Here is an 11,149-nt window from a genome sequence, read left to right as displayed (position 1 = left end):
CTTCGAAATGTGGTGTTGGAGAAGGATGGAGAAGATCAGTTGGACCGATTATGTGAGAAATGAAGAAGTGTTATTTAGAGTCAGTGAGCAGAGGCATATCCTACACGAAATAAGAAAACGGAAGGCTAATTGGATTGGTCATATCTTACGCGGTAACTGCCTTCTAAAAGAAGTTATTGAAGGAAAGATAGAGGTGCGGATAGAAGTGACCAGAAGACGTAAGAAGATGCTGGATGACCTTGGGGACAGAAGAGGATATTTTTATTTGAAGGAGAAAGCTCTAGATCGCATCAAGTGGAGGAACTGTTGTGGAAGAGGCTGTGGACCTGTCGTGTTGACAGATTACAGATGAATGAATGAATGAATATATGAACCGAAATAATTTGTTTTGAATTGCTGGAATAGGCTTACCTGATGGTATGTAAGTCATACACGGTGTTCCAGGATCCGTTAGGGCTCTCTTTTTTTATTTTTATTTTGCCCTGCATTGCCATCTGTTGGCGAGTTGTGGCGTTAAGATTCTTTAAGTTTCAGCTGTGGCTGTCTATAATTTCAAAGCGCAAGCATCGCTGAATCATGTATGCTGACCTTTAATGTAACAGTACTGCTCTGACACTCGTCGGGAAATGGCGATTGAACAGAGAGCCAACATCAGATTTTGTTTCTAGTTAGGCAAAACAGCCGGAGAAGCGTACGAAATGATGAAAAGTGTGTACGGTAGTGATTGTTTGAGTCGTTCGAGCATTTTTCGGTGGTATTCTTTATTTCGTGACGGCAGGGAGGACATTGAAGACGATCCACGTCCATCGAAGCCGAGAACAAGACGCACTGAAGAAAATGTGAAAAAAGTGACCGAAATCCTTGCATCAGACACATGTGTTTTCTGCAAGACTCATCGAGGAGATTTTGGGAATACCAAAAAGTACTGTGCATCAAATTTTGGCCGAGGATTTGGGCGAACGGAAGGTCTGTGCGCAGTTTGTACCGCACGCGCTGTCAGGCGATGGAAAACATGCCAGAGTGGAACACTGCAAAGACATGTTACGGTCGGCCCAAAGTTATACAAAATTCACAAAATCGATTGTTAATGGTGACGAGACATGGTGTTTTCAGTATGATCCTTTCACAAAGCGGCAGAGTGCAGCGTGGTTGAGCCCAAAGAAGCCGAAACCAAAGAAAGTGCGCATGCAAAAGAGCCGAGTAAAGGCACTGCTAACCTTTTTCTTCGATTCCAAAGGAATCATTCACAAGGAATTTCTGCCAGAAGGTCAGACAGTGAATTCTGATTATTATCTCGGAGTCCTCAATAATTTGTGGGCGAGAATTCTTCGAATTCGACCAGAATATCGAGAGCAAGGTTCCTGGTCGCTCCTCCACGACAGTGCCTCACCCCACAAATCGAAGATCGTGTGCGATTTTTTGGCCAGAAGAGGGATCACAATCCTTGATCATCCTCCGTATTCGCCAGATTTGGTTCCAGCAGATTTTTGGTTGTTCCCAAAAGTTAAGTTGGCGACGAAAGGAGACCGTCACGACACCACCCAGGAAATCCAAAGAGAATGTACCGCAGTTTTAAATGCGATTCCACAAAAGGAGCACAGTGACTGTTTTCGAAAACTTTACAATCGATTCCGGCTATGTATTGATTCAGAAGGAGACAATTTTGAATAAAAAGAGTGAAATTTTGAAAATAATTCACGTCTTGTATTTTTAATGAACACAGTCCTAACAGAACCTGGACACTGTGTATGTATCGTTTTTTATATCAATTATGAAGTTTTGCTATATTTGGCAATGATAAGTCTGCAGATGGGTTGATTTCAGAGCTTGCAGTTCCATATATACCTTTAAGCCGAACGGTGTAATAAATGAAATTTGCGCGAGACATATTTCAGTATCATTGTATTGTCGTGTGGGCTGTGGCGCCACATAGTGTGGTAGATCGTTAAAAGTATTTGGGAAGAATGTTCTGCCTCTATTCATGATAGAGGAGTACTGGTAACGATCTACCAGAGTACACGGCGTCATATCCTAGTAGACAGATTTGTGGGGGTTACTTTACAACGTCAGTACCTACAGTAAGATAGTGTTGAATGACACGATTATTTGTGAATTGAAGGGATTTGGAAGGATGCAGCCATGACGTGTCCGAGTGACTACCCCGTCATGTGCGTGGGGAACTGAGGAAATAAGGAAAACCCGTAGTCGTGGTAGCCGGTGTCCCGGCCAAAATTCGAAACGAACAGCTTCCGAATAGGAATCTAGCTCACCTGGCCAGTGGACAGTATTCTTCACGGTCATCGTCGTGTGAGAACGTCAAATATCGCACAGATTTCAGTAAGTTATGAAACCGTTTATCGGTCTCTTAATTCTTGGGCGGTTTGATATGGTAGATAAGGACATAATCCGTTTTAACGTACAGTGACGCATCGTGGAGTTTATAGCGACGTATGACAACTAAGTAACTGGATCGTTTCTGTAATATGAGTGCAAGGTGCGATCATGTAGTATCGAGACGGAATTTAGGGCTGAGATACGAGTAAGTTGTACTGTGTTAGGACTCGGGTGCAGCGTGTGTGTTCCGACATATTTCTACTTGCCCTGGTGTGTTTAAAAGTTCATTCCAGTGCTACAGCAATGCCTGGTCACAGTTCTGAAGTATCGTTTCTTTACTATAGGATTCTGACGATGGTGTATAACACACTGATATATTGGGTTTTCGGACTTTATCCATCGTCCTGGTTTTTAAGATAACTAATAAAAACACGACGTTTCGGAAACTCACTGGATCGTCCAGTGATTGAGGCTAGCTCTTTCTAACGGACCCCACAGAACAGGTGTTTTCCTTCACCTGAGGACGGAAACAGATCCAGTTTCCGAAACGCCGTGTTTTTATTAGTTATCTTAAAAACCAGGACGATGGATAAAGTCCGAAAACCCAATATATCATAGCGTTTCTTTCTTTTATGGGGGTGTCTGATTAACGATGTCCGAGAACATATTCCGTTTTGCCAGAAGATCCTAAAATGACAATCAAGTCCTATCGCCTTACGCTAATTGTAGGTGCTGTGTTTGCAACACGATTTTTTTTTGGTGGCACGTACCATAGTTTTAAAGAGGGACGAGTATTCGTCAAGAGTGACTAGCGTTTTGTGCGATTTTCAGTCAGTAGAAGTGTCTCACGAATCATGCTGAAGTGCACACGGGGTGAACTCAATGAAGTACACTAGATTTACCAATATTGGAGTATCTTTTCTGTGAGAAGACTGAGTGTGATGATGTAAAATATTTGGTCGTTTCGATGGAATATGATGTCGAAAACTTCGCAAAACATGAAGGCAGAATGCTTGATTAACTGTTCTGGAGAAAAAATTTTGTTATGAAAAGTTCCCCCTGATATAAAAGAACTATTAGCATGCTTCTGACATCTGCACAATTTCTGTCTTGGATTCTTTGACGTTTTATTTTCAGGGCTATAGGCATACTTGTTACTGTAATTTACATTCTTTGCATAAATATAGGATTCTGCCAAAAGCCGTATGAAAGGTTTTGGTCCCAGTTTTTAATGAAGAAATCACTGCAGCTACAAATTGGAATCTCAGCGACTGTGTTTGACACACAGTTGCCGAATCATATGGATATGTGAGCCAACATCACTCCTCATTGCTAGTTGTTCACAAGCCCATCAGTCCAGTTATTTAATTGTCAGATTTCTTATTATCTGTTGCTAACTTATCTTCGTCGATAATTTATTGAATTGTCCGAGGATATGGCACAGGTTATAAACTCCTTCAAAAGTTAAATGATTCTCCACAGATTGCCATAAAAGGACATCTCAGTAGTATTGCTTTTTCCTGCTCTTTGGTTGTGTGCCTTCCAAGTATAAAGCATTCTTCTATGTTAAAAGCAAGTAAGGTAAAGATGTCCCTGTGCTTAATTATGTAAGCACTGTGCCACGGAGACATATGGGAGAGTAGAGGTATAGCTCCACCGTTCTTGACATCGGCACTAGATGGAGGGTTTTCTTCTGTGTCCAACATTTAACACACACGAGAATTTTAATGCTATTTTTGGCATTCCGAAGGTATTCTTTCGTCGAAACACTATAAGCGAATCCGTTGTGTCTGCTAACATGTGTATTCGTCCTCAGAATTCGAATAATCATCAGGGCTATAGACACCTAACGATCCTCGTGGAACTCCGTAAAAATATCGTGGCATTGGAGATGGTCTTCGTACTTGTTATAACTTGTCACTAGCAGTTCCAACATGGCAGATGTTCGAACTTGTGAGGTGGAAAGTACACTAGCGTCGTTTTATACAGAGCCCTAAAGACAGTTTTCAAAACTCTAGGCCTGCAGTTCCCCGGGATGGCATAGTCGGTATAGCGACTGGCTACTGGCTGGACGACCGAGGGGTAGGAGTTCGACTCCTAGTAGGGTCAAGATTTTTTTTTTCACGTCATCCAGGCCGGCTCTGGGGTCCACCCAACCTCCTGTCCAATGGGTACCGGGGGCTCTTTCCCGGGGATAAAGCGACTGGGGCGTGAAGCTGACCACTCACCTCCAGCTAGTGCCGAGGTCAGGAGAATGTGGATCTATACATCCACTCCCTCATACGCCTTCATGGCGTAGTGCTTAATTAGTTAAGCGCAGGGACAGCTTTGCTTTTATAGGCCTGCAGTTCCTACTTGTACGGTTTTTATTACCCTTTGATTCGCGGATCGCCGGCTGTGAGGAGGATGATGTTGAGGTCTGGGGTTGGTGATTGAATCTCGCAGAAATAGGTGAGCGTAGTAATTTCTATATGTAATAATACAAATTCCGTCGTGAATGCAACAATTTATTTGGCTGTAGTTCTTTGTCTTTTCTTCCTCTACACTACATGTTTCGGCCGTAACTGGCCATCATCAGGTGTATTTTTCACTATGTAGCTGTCACACTGCACACAATCCACGATCTAAACACCAGCCTGTCAGTTTTGTTTAAAATCTCGCCAGTATACGCTCGTCAATTTTGATTCTAGAATTCCAGTTAAAAATTTTTAAAATTAAAAATTCAAAATTTAAAGCTTTAAATCACAGGGATACCTGCTGTGTGTCTACATGTGCTGCAGCGGCGATTTCTTGTTTCCAGCGCCGTTCATGTATTATCTGTAATACATAAATATTATTATTACTATCCTATGTTCCTACGTTATTCTTATATGTTTCATACTGTTGTGTGTACTTACTCTGTGCAGGCTCCCTGTTTGTGTGTCGCTGCTCATCTTTAATACTTTTGCCTTCTGGTGTGTTGTGTGCTGTGTTTTTATGTTTTTGAGTGTAGGAGAGGAAGGGGTAGTGGGGAAAGGGGCTACCGTTAATCTGTATAGATCTCGCATATTGTTTGAAAAATGGGATTGTGTGTTTCTGTGTGTCATTCATGTGTAGGCTATTCTTACTTACTTTGTATATATGGTATTTCTCTAGTGTATTCAAATATCTGCCCTTCTTTCCCGTTGTTACAACTTCCATTATGTCTCTTATTGTTCCGTATGAATGTCCCGTATTTACTATGTGATTTAAGTATTCGGAATTGCTATTATTATTTATAATATCGTGCATATGCTCCTTATATCTAGTGTTAAATGTTCGACCCGTTTGTCCCGTTTGTCGTACTTCAGTGGGCAATCCGCACATTTCATTTGGTATATGCCACTTTTATTGTATTTATCCAACTGTGGTTTATGTTTGAGTATATTTTCAGTTGTGTTCCGTGTGCGAAATGCTATCTGTGTGTCTTTGAAAAGTTTTGTGATTTTCCGTACTTCTTTTGTACTATATGTAAATATGGCCCATTTTGTATTTTGGTGTTGTTCATCGTGTGTGTTTGATTTCTGTTTTTGTCTTGTCTGATTTGATCTGTTAATTATGTTTATGTTGTATCCGTTGTTATGTAGTATGTTTTTAATGGGGTTCTTCTCTATCTGTTTTTCTTTTTCTGTTATTTGGTATGTGTAGAGTCTATTTATTAGATACCGTATTTACGCATGTATAGGCCGCACATTTTTTTGCCAAAAATTCAAGAGGAAAACTGGGGTGCGGCATATATTCGAAATATTCGAAATCACACACATTTTTTTCGTCAACGTCGAATTTTCTCCCTGCTGCTCGATTTCCGTGTTCTTGTGCGTAACGCACCACTTGAAGTTTAAATTTAGACATATAACCTGCTCTTACTCGACCCATGTTTCACTCAGAACTAACCAGGCAAGTCAAGTAAAGGCGAAAAGGTTATAACTCTCCCCCGCAATGCCTTTGTTCCGAGCGGTACCGTTATTTTCGCTAGTTGCGAACTTAGGAATGTTAAACGTTGTCAAATTTCGGAATAATTTCTACTCCTGAAATAATATTCCAAGAAAATTATTTTTTCTATAATTTCTGTCTGAAAATTGTGCTGCGGCCTATACACGCACGCGGCCTATACATGCGTAAATACGGTAGTTAATACATGACAATTTGTTCTCGAATGGATGGCACGAACTGTTAGGTATTATGATGTCCGTTTGTGTGGGTTTCCTATATATTGCAAATTGCAACCTATCTTCCTTGCGTTGTATTATTAGATTTAGAAAATTAATAGATTCTTGNCCAGGCAAGTCAAGTAAAGGCGAAAAGGTTATAACTCTCCCCCGCAATGCCTTTGTTCCGAGCGGTACCGTTATTTTCGCTAGTTGCGAACTTAGGAATGTTAAACGTTGTCAAATTTCGGAATAATTTCTACTCCTGAAATAATATTCCAAGAAAATTATTTTTTCTATAATTTCTGTCTGAAAATTGTGCTGCGGCCTATACACGCACGCGGCCTATACATGCGTAAATACGGTAGTTAATACATGACAATTTGTTCTCGAATGGATGGCACGAACTGTTAGGTATTATGATGTCCGTTTGTGTGGGTTTCCTATATATTGCAAATTGCAACCTATCTTCCTTGCGTTGTATTATTAGATTTAGAAAATTAATAGATTCTTGTTGTTCTTTCTCAATGGTGAAGTTTATAGTTGGTTGCAATTCGTTAATTTCTTAAAGAGTATGTTCTATGTTCGTTATCTTTTCATCATATATTATTAATATGTCATCGCTATATCTATAGTAAGCCACTATTGGTTGTTTTACTAGAATGGGATATATTTGTGTATGTTCCATATATTGTATATATGTTTGTGTTATTATTGCTGATGTTGGGGCTCCCATAGCTAGTCCATCTGTTTGTTTGTAATATTCTTGGTTAATTTGGAAATAATTTTGTTCAAATACTGTTTTTAATATATGTATTATTCCCTTGTGGCTTTCTGTATATATTTCTTGGTCGTCTTTAATATAGAGTTTATTATATCTATGGTATTTGTTTTCGGTATGTTTGTGTACATGTGCTCTGTGTCAAAGGAACATAGTCGCATATTGTCATTAAGTTTAATAGTTTGTAAATCTGTCATTAAGTGGGAGGAATTTTGGATATTGAATGTGTCTGGTAATTTTAGATGAACGTGAAATACTTTTGCTAATTTTCTTGCTATTTCGTAAGCTGGGGCATTCTTCGAGTTTATTATTGGTTTAATGGGTGTGTTAGGTTTGTGTAATTTTATAGTGGCATGTAGGCTTGGGGCTGTAGGATTCATGTTTGTGTATTTCCATTTAATACTTTGTATGATATTATTACACTGTTTCAGTGTTTGTTTTACTGCCCTTTGGTATCGGGTCGGATTTTTATCAATTTTTATAAATTGGTTATTGTGTATGAAGTTATTTATTTTCTGTTTACTTGTATATTCTTCTTGTGTTAGTATTACTAGTGTTTTTCCTTTATCTGCTTTCTTTATAATGAGTTTATTCTCTTTAATTTTATTTTTTTTATATTCATTATTTGCTTCCATTCTCTCTTATCTTTGTTATATTTCTTATTTTTATTCCTTTCATTATTATTCTTCTGTATATCTTTTAATTTCTTCACAGTTAGATGTCTATAATAATTTTGTTCTATTATTTCTAGGTTATTTATTGCTGTCGATCCATTTTTCATTCTTATGATGTAGATTATTTTTGAGGCCTTTGTATTTGTATTATTACATATAGAAGTGTATAGTGCAACAGGATGCTTAAATATAATAGAGCGTAGTCATTTTACAAACTCAAGATAATATGGCAGCATCTATAGGCGTATCTAACACTATTTCGTGTAACTTTTTGAATTGCTAATGTACATACGTGGTAGAGTCATTAAGTTCGTGGAATGTGGTTTGATCGCATCATATTACAAGATATTCACATACATTTACGCAGATCCACATGGGCCCTCAAAATAGTTGCCATTGGCCGCTATGCAAGTCTGCCAACGTTGATATAGCTGTCGGAAACATTGCAATAAATTCCCGTTCGACGCTTTGCGGCCATTCCACGAACTTATTGACTGTGGTAGTATATGCTATTATGGTGTCTCTTCGATTTTACTAGGTTCTGATACCTTTTAAGTGTACGCCATCGCAAGTGTTCTGTAATTTGTTAACTTGTCTGTATTCTGTACAATATGTTGCATCCATCGTATATATAAAATGTGCCATGCGTAAACAAAATGATTCTTCATGTTCACCGCTATGATAACTTCAGAAACAATTAATTGCGCCTTTTCACTACGGAACTATGCATTTCTTAGCTTTTGCTTTGAAATTATTTGTTCCAGACTGACGTACTCTAGCAGATATATTTTGTGGATTTATTTATCCTCTCTACAAAATACACGTGTTAAATCGCAACCATTCCGTTCTCGCCAGAGCATACATCATGGACGTGTGGCAGGTCTCGAGTACCTTGCTCTTTGGATGAAGTATTTGCATCCTCATGAATAAAAAGTCTGAGGCTTTTGTTCAAGGTGGCCGCATAGGCTAAAGATAGATTTCACCCCACGAGCAGTTGGCTTATACACACATATTTTGTTTTCTGCGATCTGATCTGAATTTAAATCGAAATTCGAACGAACTCATGATACTGCTCACAGGCCCCATTGTAATACCGAAGTTTTGTTAATGTTATATTTTAGCGTCCTGTTGCACTGATTTATGTCCATGATTTATTCCGACCGTCTTACAGTGCATACATTTATTCACCTTACTCTTCTCTCTTGCACTACATGTTTCAGCACTAAAGTGCCATCTTCAGGTGCTTTTCGATGTACGTCGAACTACTTCATTGCATGCATCGAAAAGCACCTGAAGATGGCACTTTAGTGCTGAAACATGTAGTGCAAGAGAGAAGAGTAAGGTGAATAAATGTATGCACTGTAAGACGGTCAGAAGATTTGTTGTTTAGTAATAAAGAAGTTGTGTCTCTAATAATACTGAAGTTGTGCTTCTAATAAAATCCATGGAGTACTACGAGTTTATTCCTGTTTTCTGAATTTTTAATGCTACTAAAATGCTAAATGAAGTTGGTCTGTTATAAATACAAGTGCTCCCTATACATAAGCTCCACACCACGAAGAGTTGTAGGGACGTGGAGGTAAACCCCAACGCATTCTTCTTTTTACTGCCAAATGAAGGTGAGCAGTCAGTTCGCTTCTTGCTCCGGCCACTTTATCCTTCAGGAAAGAGCCTCCGGTGTCTTATCTTCGGCTGGAAAGAAGGCTGCGTGATCATCTGATCGGATCTGGAGGCGGTGGCGATATCAAAAGTTCGGCACCTTTGAATCGAACCCTGCTTGCCCAGCCCGCAACTATCCGGACTCATTTACTTCTAATAATTCCACATTAACCCATTAAAGCTCAGTGGTTCCATAACTGAAACACTCCTACAGAATGTATCTGTGTGTTTCGTTGGTTCTCGCAGTACACAGCAATTGATTCCCTAAAGAGAACTAATCGGGTGGTCTTTATAGCGGAGACGTAATATTTTCTGTGAGGTAGAATCGGATTTTTTTAATGTGTTGCTTAGAAGTGCTTAAATTATTGTTTGACGTCCGAGTTGACCAGTTTGTGATCTGGGAGAACATACTGTTCACTACAAACAGACCTTCTAAAATGTGATGCAGTGCAGGAAGCTACCTCTAAATTTAGATGGCGGTGGGCCAGTAATATTTTGGTTTCGCATATTCCTCCCAAATGGCCTTGCTGATAGGCGCTGACGAGTAATTTCTAAGTGTCGAGCCTGAGTGTTTGTACAGTTTGCTTTAGAAGCCTGTACCAGTATAGAATGCAAATTATAGTTTCGTATCGTGTTTTGATTTCGGCCGTTTATTTATTTAATTTTGTTTAAAGACTTTCCTTGTGCTCTTGGTGATTATTCAGCGTGTCAAGTCACTGCCTGCTTTTACGGAGCCCGGAGGTTAATGACGTTATTCACTGAAATCCAGTTCACATTTCGACGACCTTTTCCTGTAAGATTTATTTAAATATCCCCGCATCTACGTCTTTGTCTCACACTTACTCTCTTCCCTTTACCTTATTAAACTTAAAGCTTGTTTGAATTTTTAGTTTCATCCATTCTTATCACATATTCTGTCTGTGTCATTGTTAAATTACTGAACTCTGACAAAATGAAGTGGATAGTATAGCAAATATACTGACATTGAAACTCGCTTCTTTGCAGGAGTGGTGAGGTCTGTTAGAAGCTTGCAGACACACAAACGAGAGGATGTCTACTCACTCTGCTGTGGACAGCCTCAGCCATCGCTCCCAAATTGGTAAGTCACGTAATCAAAAGTAAGGTGTGGTGTAAGCGGCCTCCGTAGTCTAGAGTTAACGTTCCACCTCATGACTCGTAGTACGCGGGTTCAAACCCGGCGGAGGTCGTGGAATTTTTAATGGCGGAAAAATTCAGGGAACAAGTCCTCCGGGAGGGACTTTAAGCCGTGGGTCCCGTGTCGTAGCTTTACAGCACGCAAAAGAACGTCATATCTCCTAAGGAGGTCACTGAGCCAAATTCAAGGACATTTCCCGCCCAACAGTAGTCTCTAACGCCTCTGATAGATGGGGGAAGCATTATAGATACCGCCAAGCCAGTAGAGGCCGAACTCGCTGGCTTGGTCGGGACTGATGGTAAGCACCAGTATCGGTAGGGTATAGAGACTGGTAGAATATCATAGAGGGAAGCACAATAGATCAAACTGGTCGCGGTGC

General features: G+C 39.7%; 1 protein-coding gene across 5 annotated transcripts in view; it reads left to right on the top strand.

Annotated features, from left to right (window-relative positions):
* Window positions 1–11,149, top strand: part of LOC111868080 (F-actin-monooxygenase Mical) — a 136,494-nt gene that overhangs the window by 9,387 nt on the left and 115,958 nt on the right. For 4 of the 5 annotated variants that reach the window (XM_023858456.2, XM_023858458.2, XM_023858457.2 and 1 more), the window contains exon 2: window positions 10,620–10,713. The gene's annotated coding sequence lies outside the window, so the exon portion shown is untranslated. Of the gene's footprint in view, window positions 1–10,183; window positions 10,408–10,619; window positions 10,714–11,149 lie in introns of those variants that run through there. The other variant, XM_023858454.2, reaches the window with a different exon arrangement.

Source organism: Cryptotermes secundus, unplaced genomic scaffold, assembly GCF_002891405.2.
Source record: "Cryptotermes secundus unplaced genomic scaffold, Csec_1.0 scaffold925, whole genome shotgun sequence".
NCBI lineage: Eukaryota > Metazoa > Arthropoda > Insecta > Blattodea > Kalotermitidae > Cryptotermes > Cryptotermes secundus.
The sequence above is the reverse complement of the archived record's forward strand: the minus strand, read 5'-3'. Positions and strand labels throughout refer to the sequence as shown.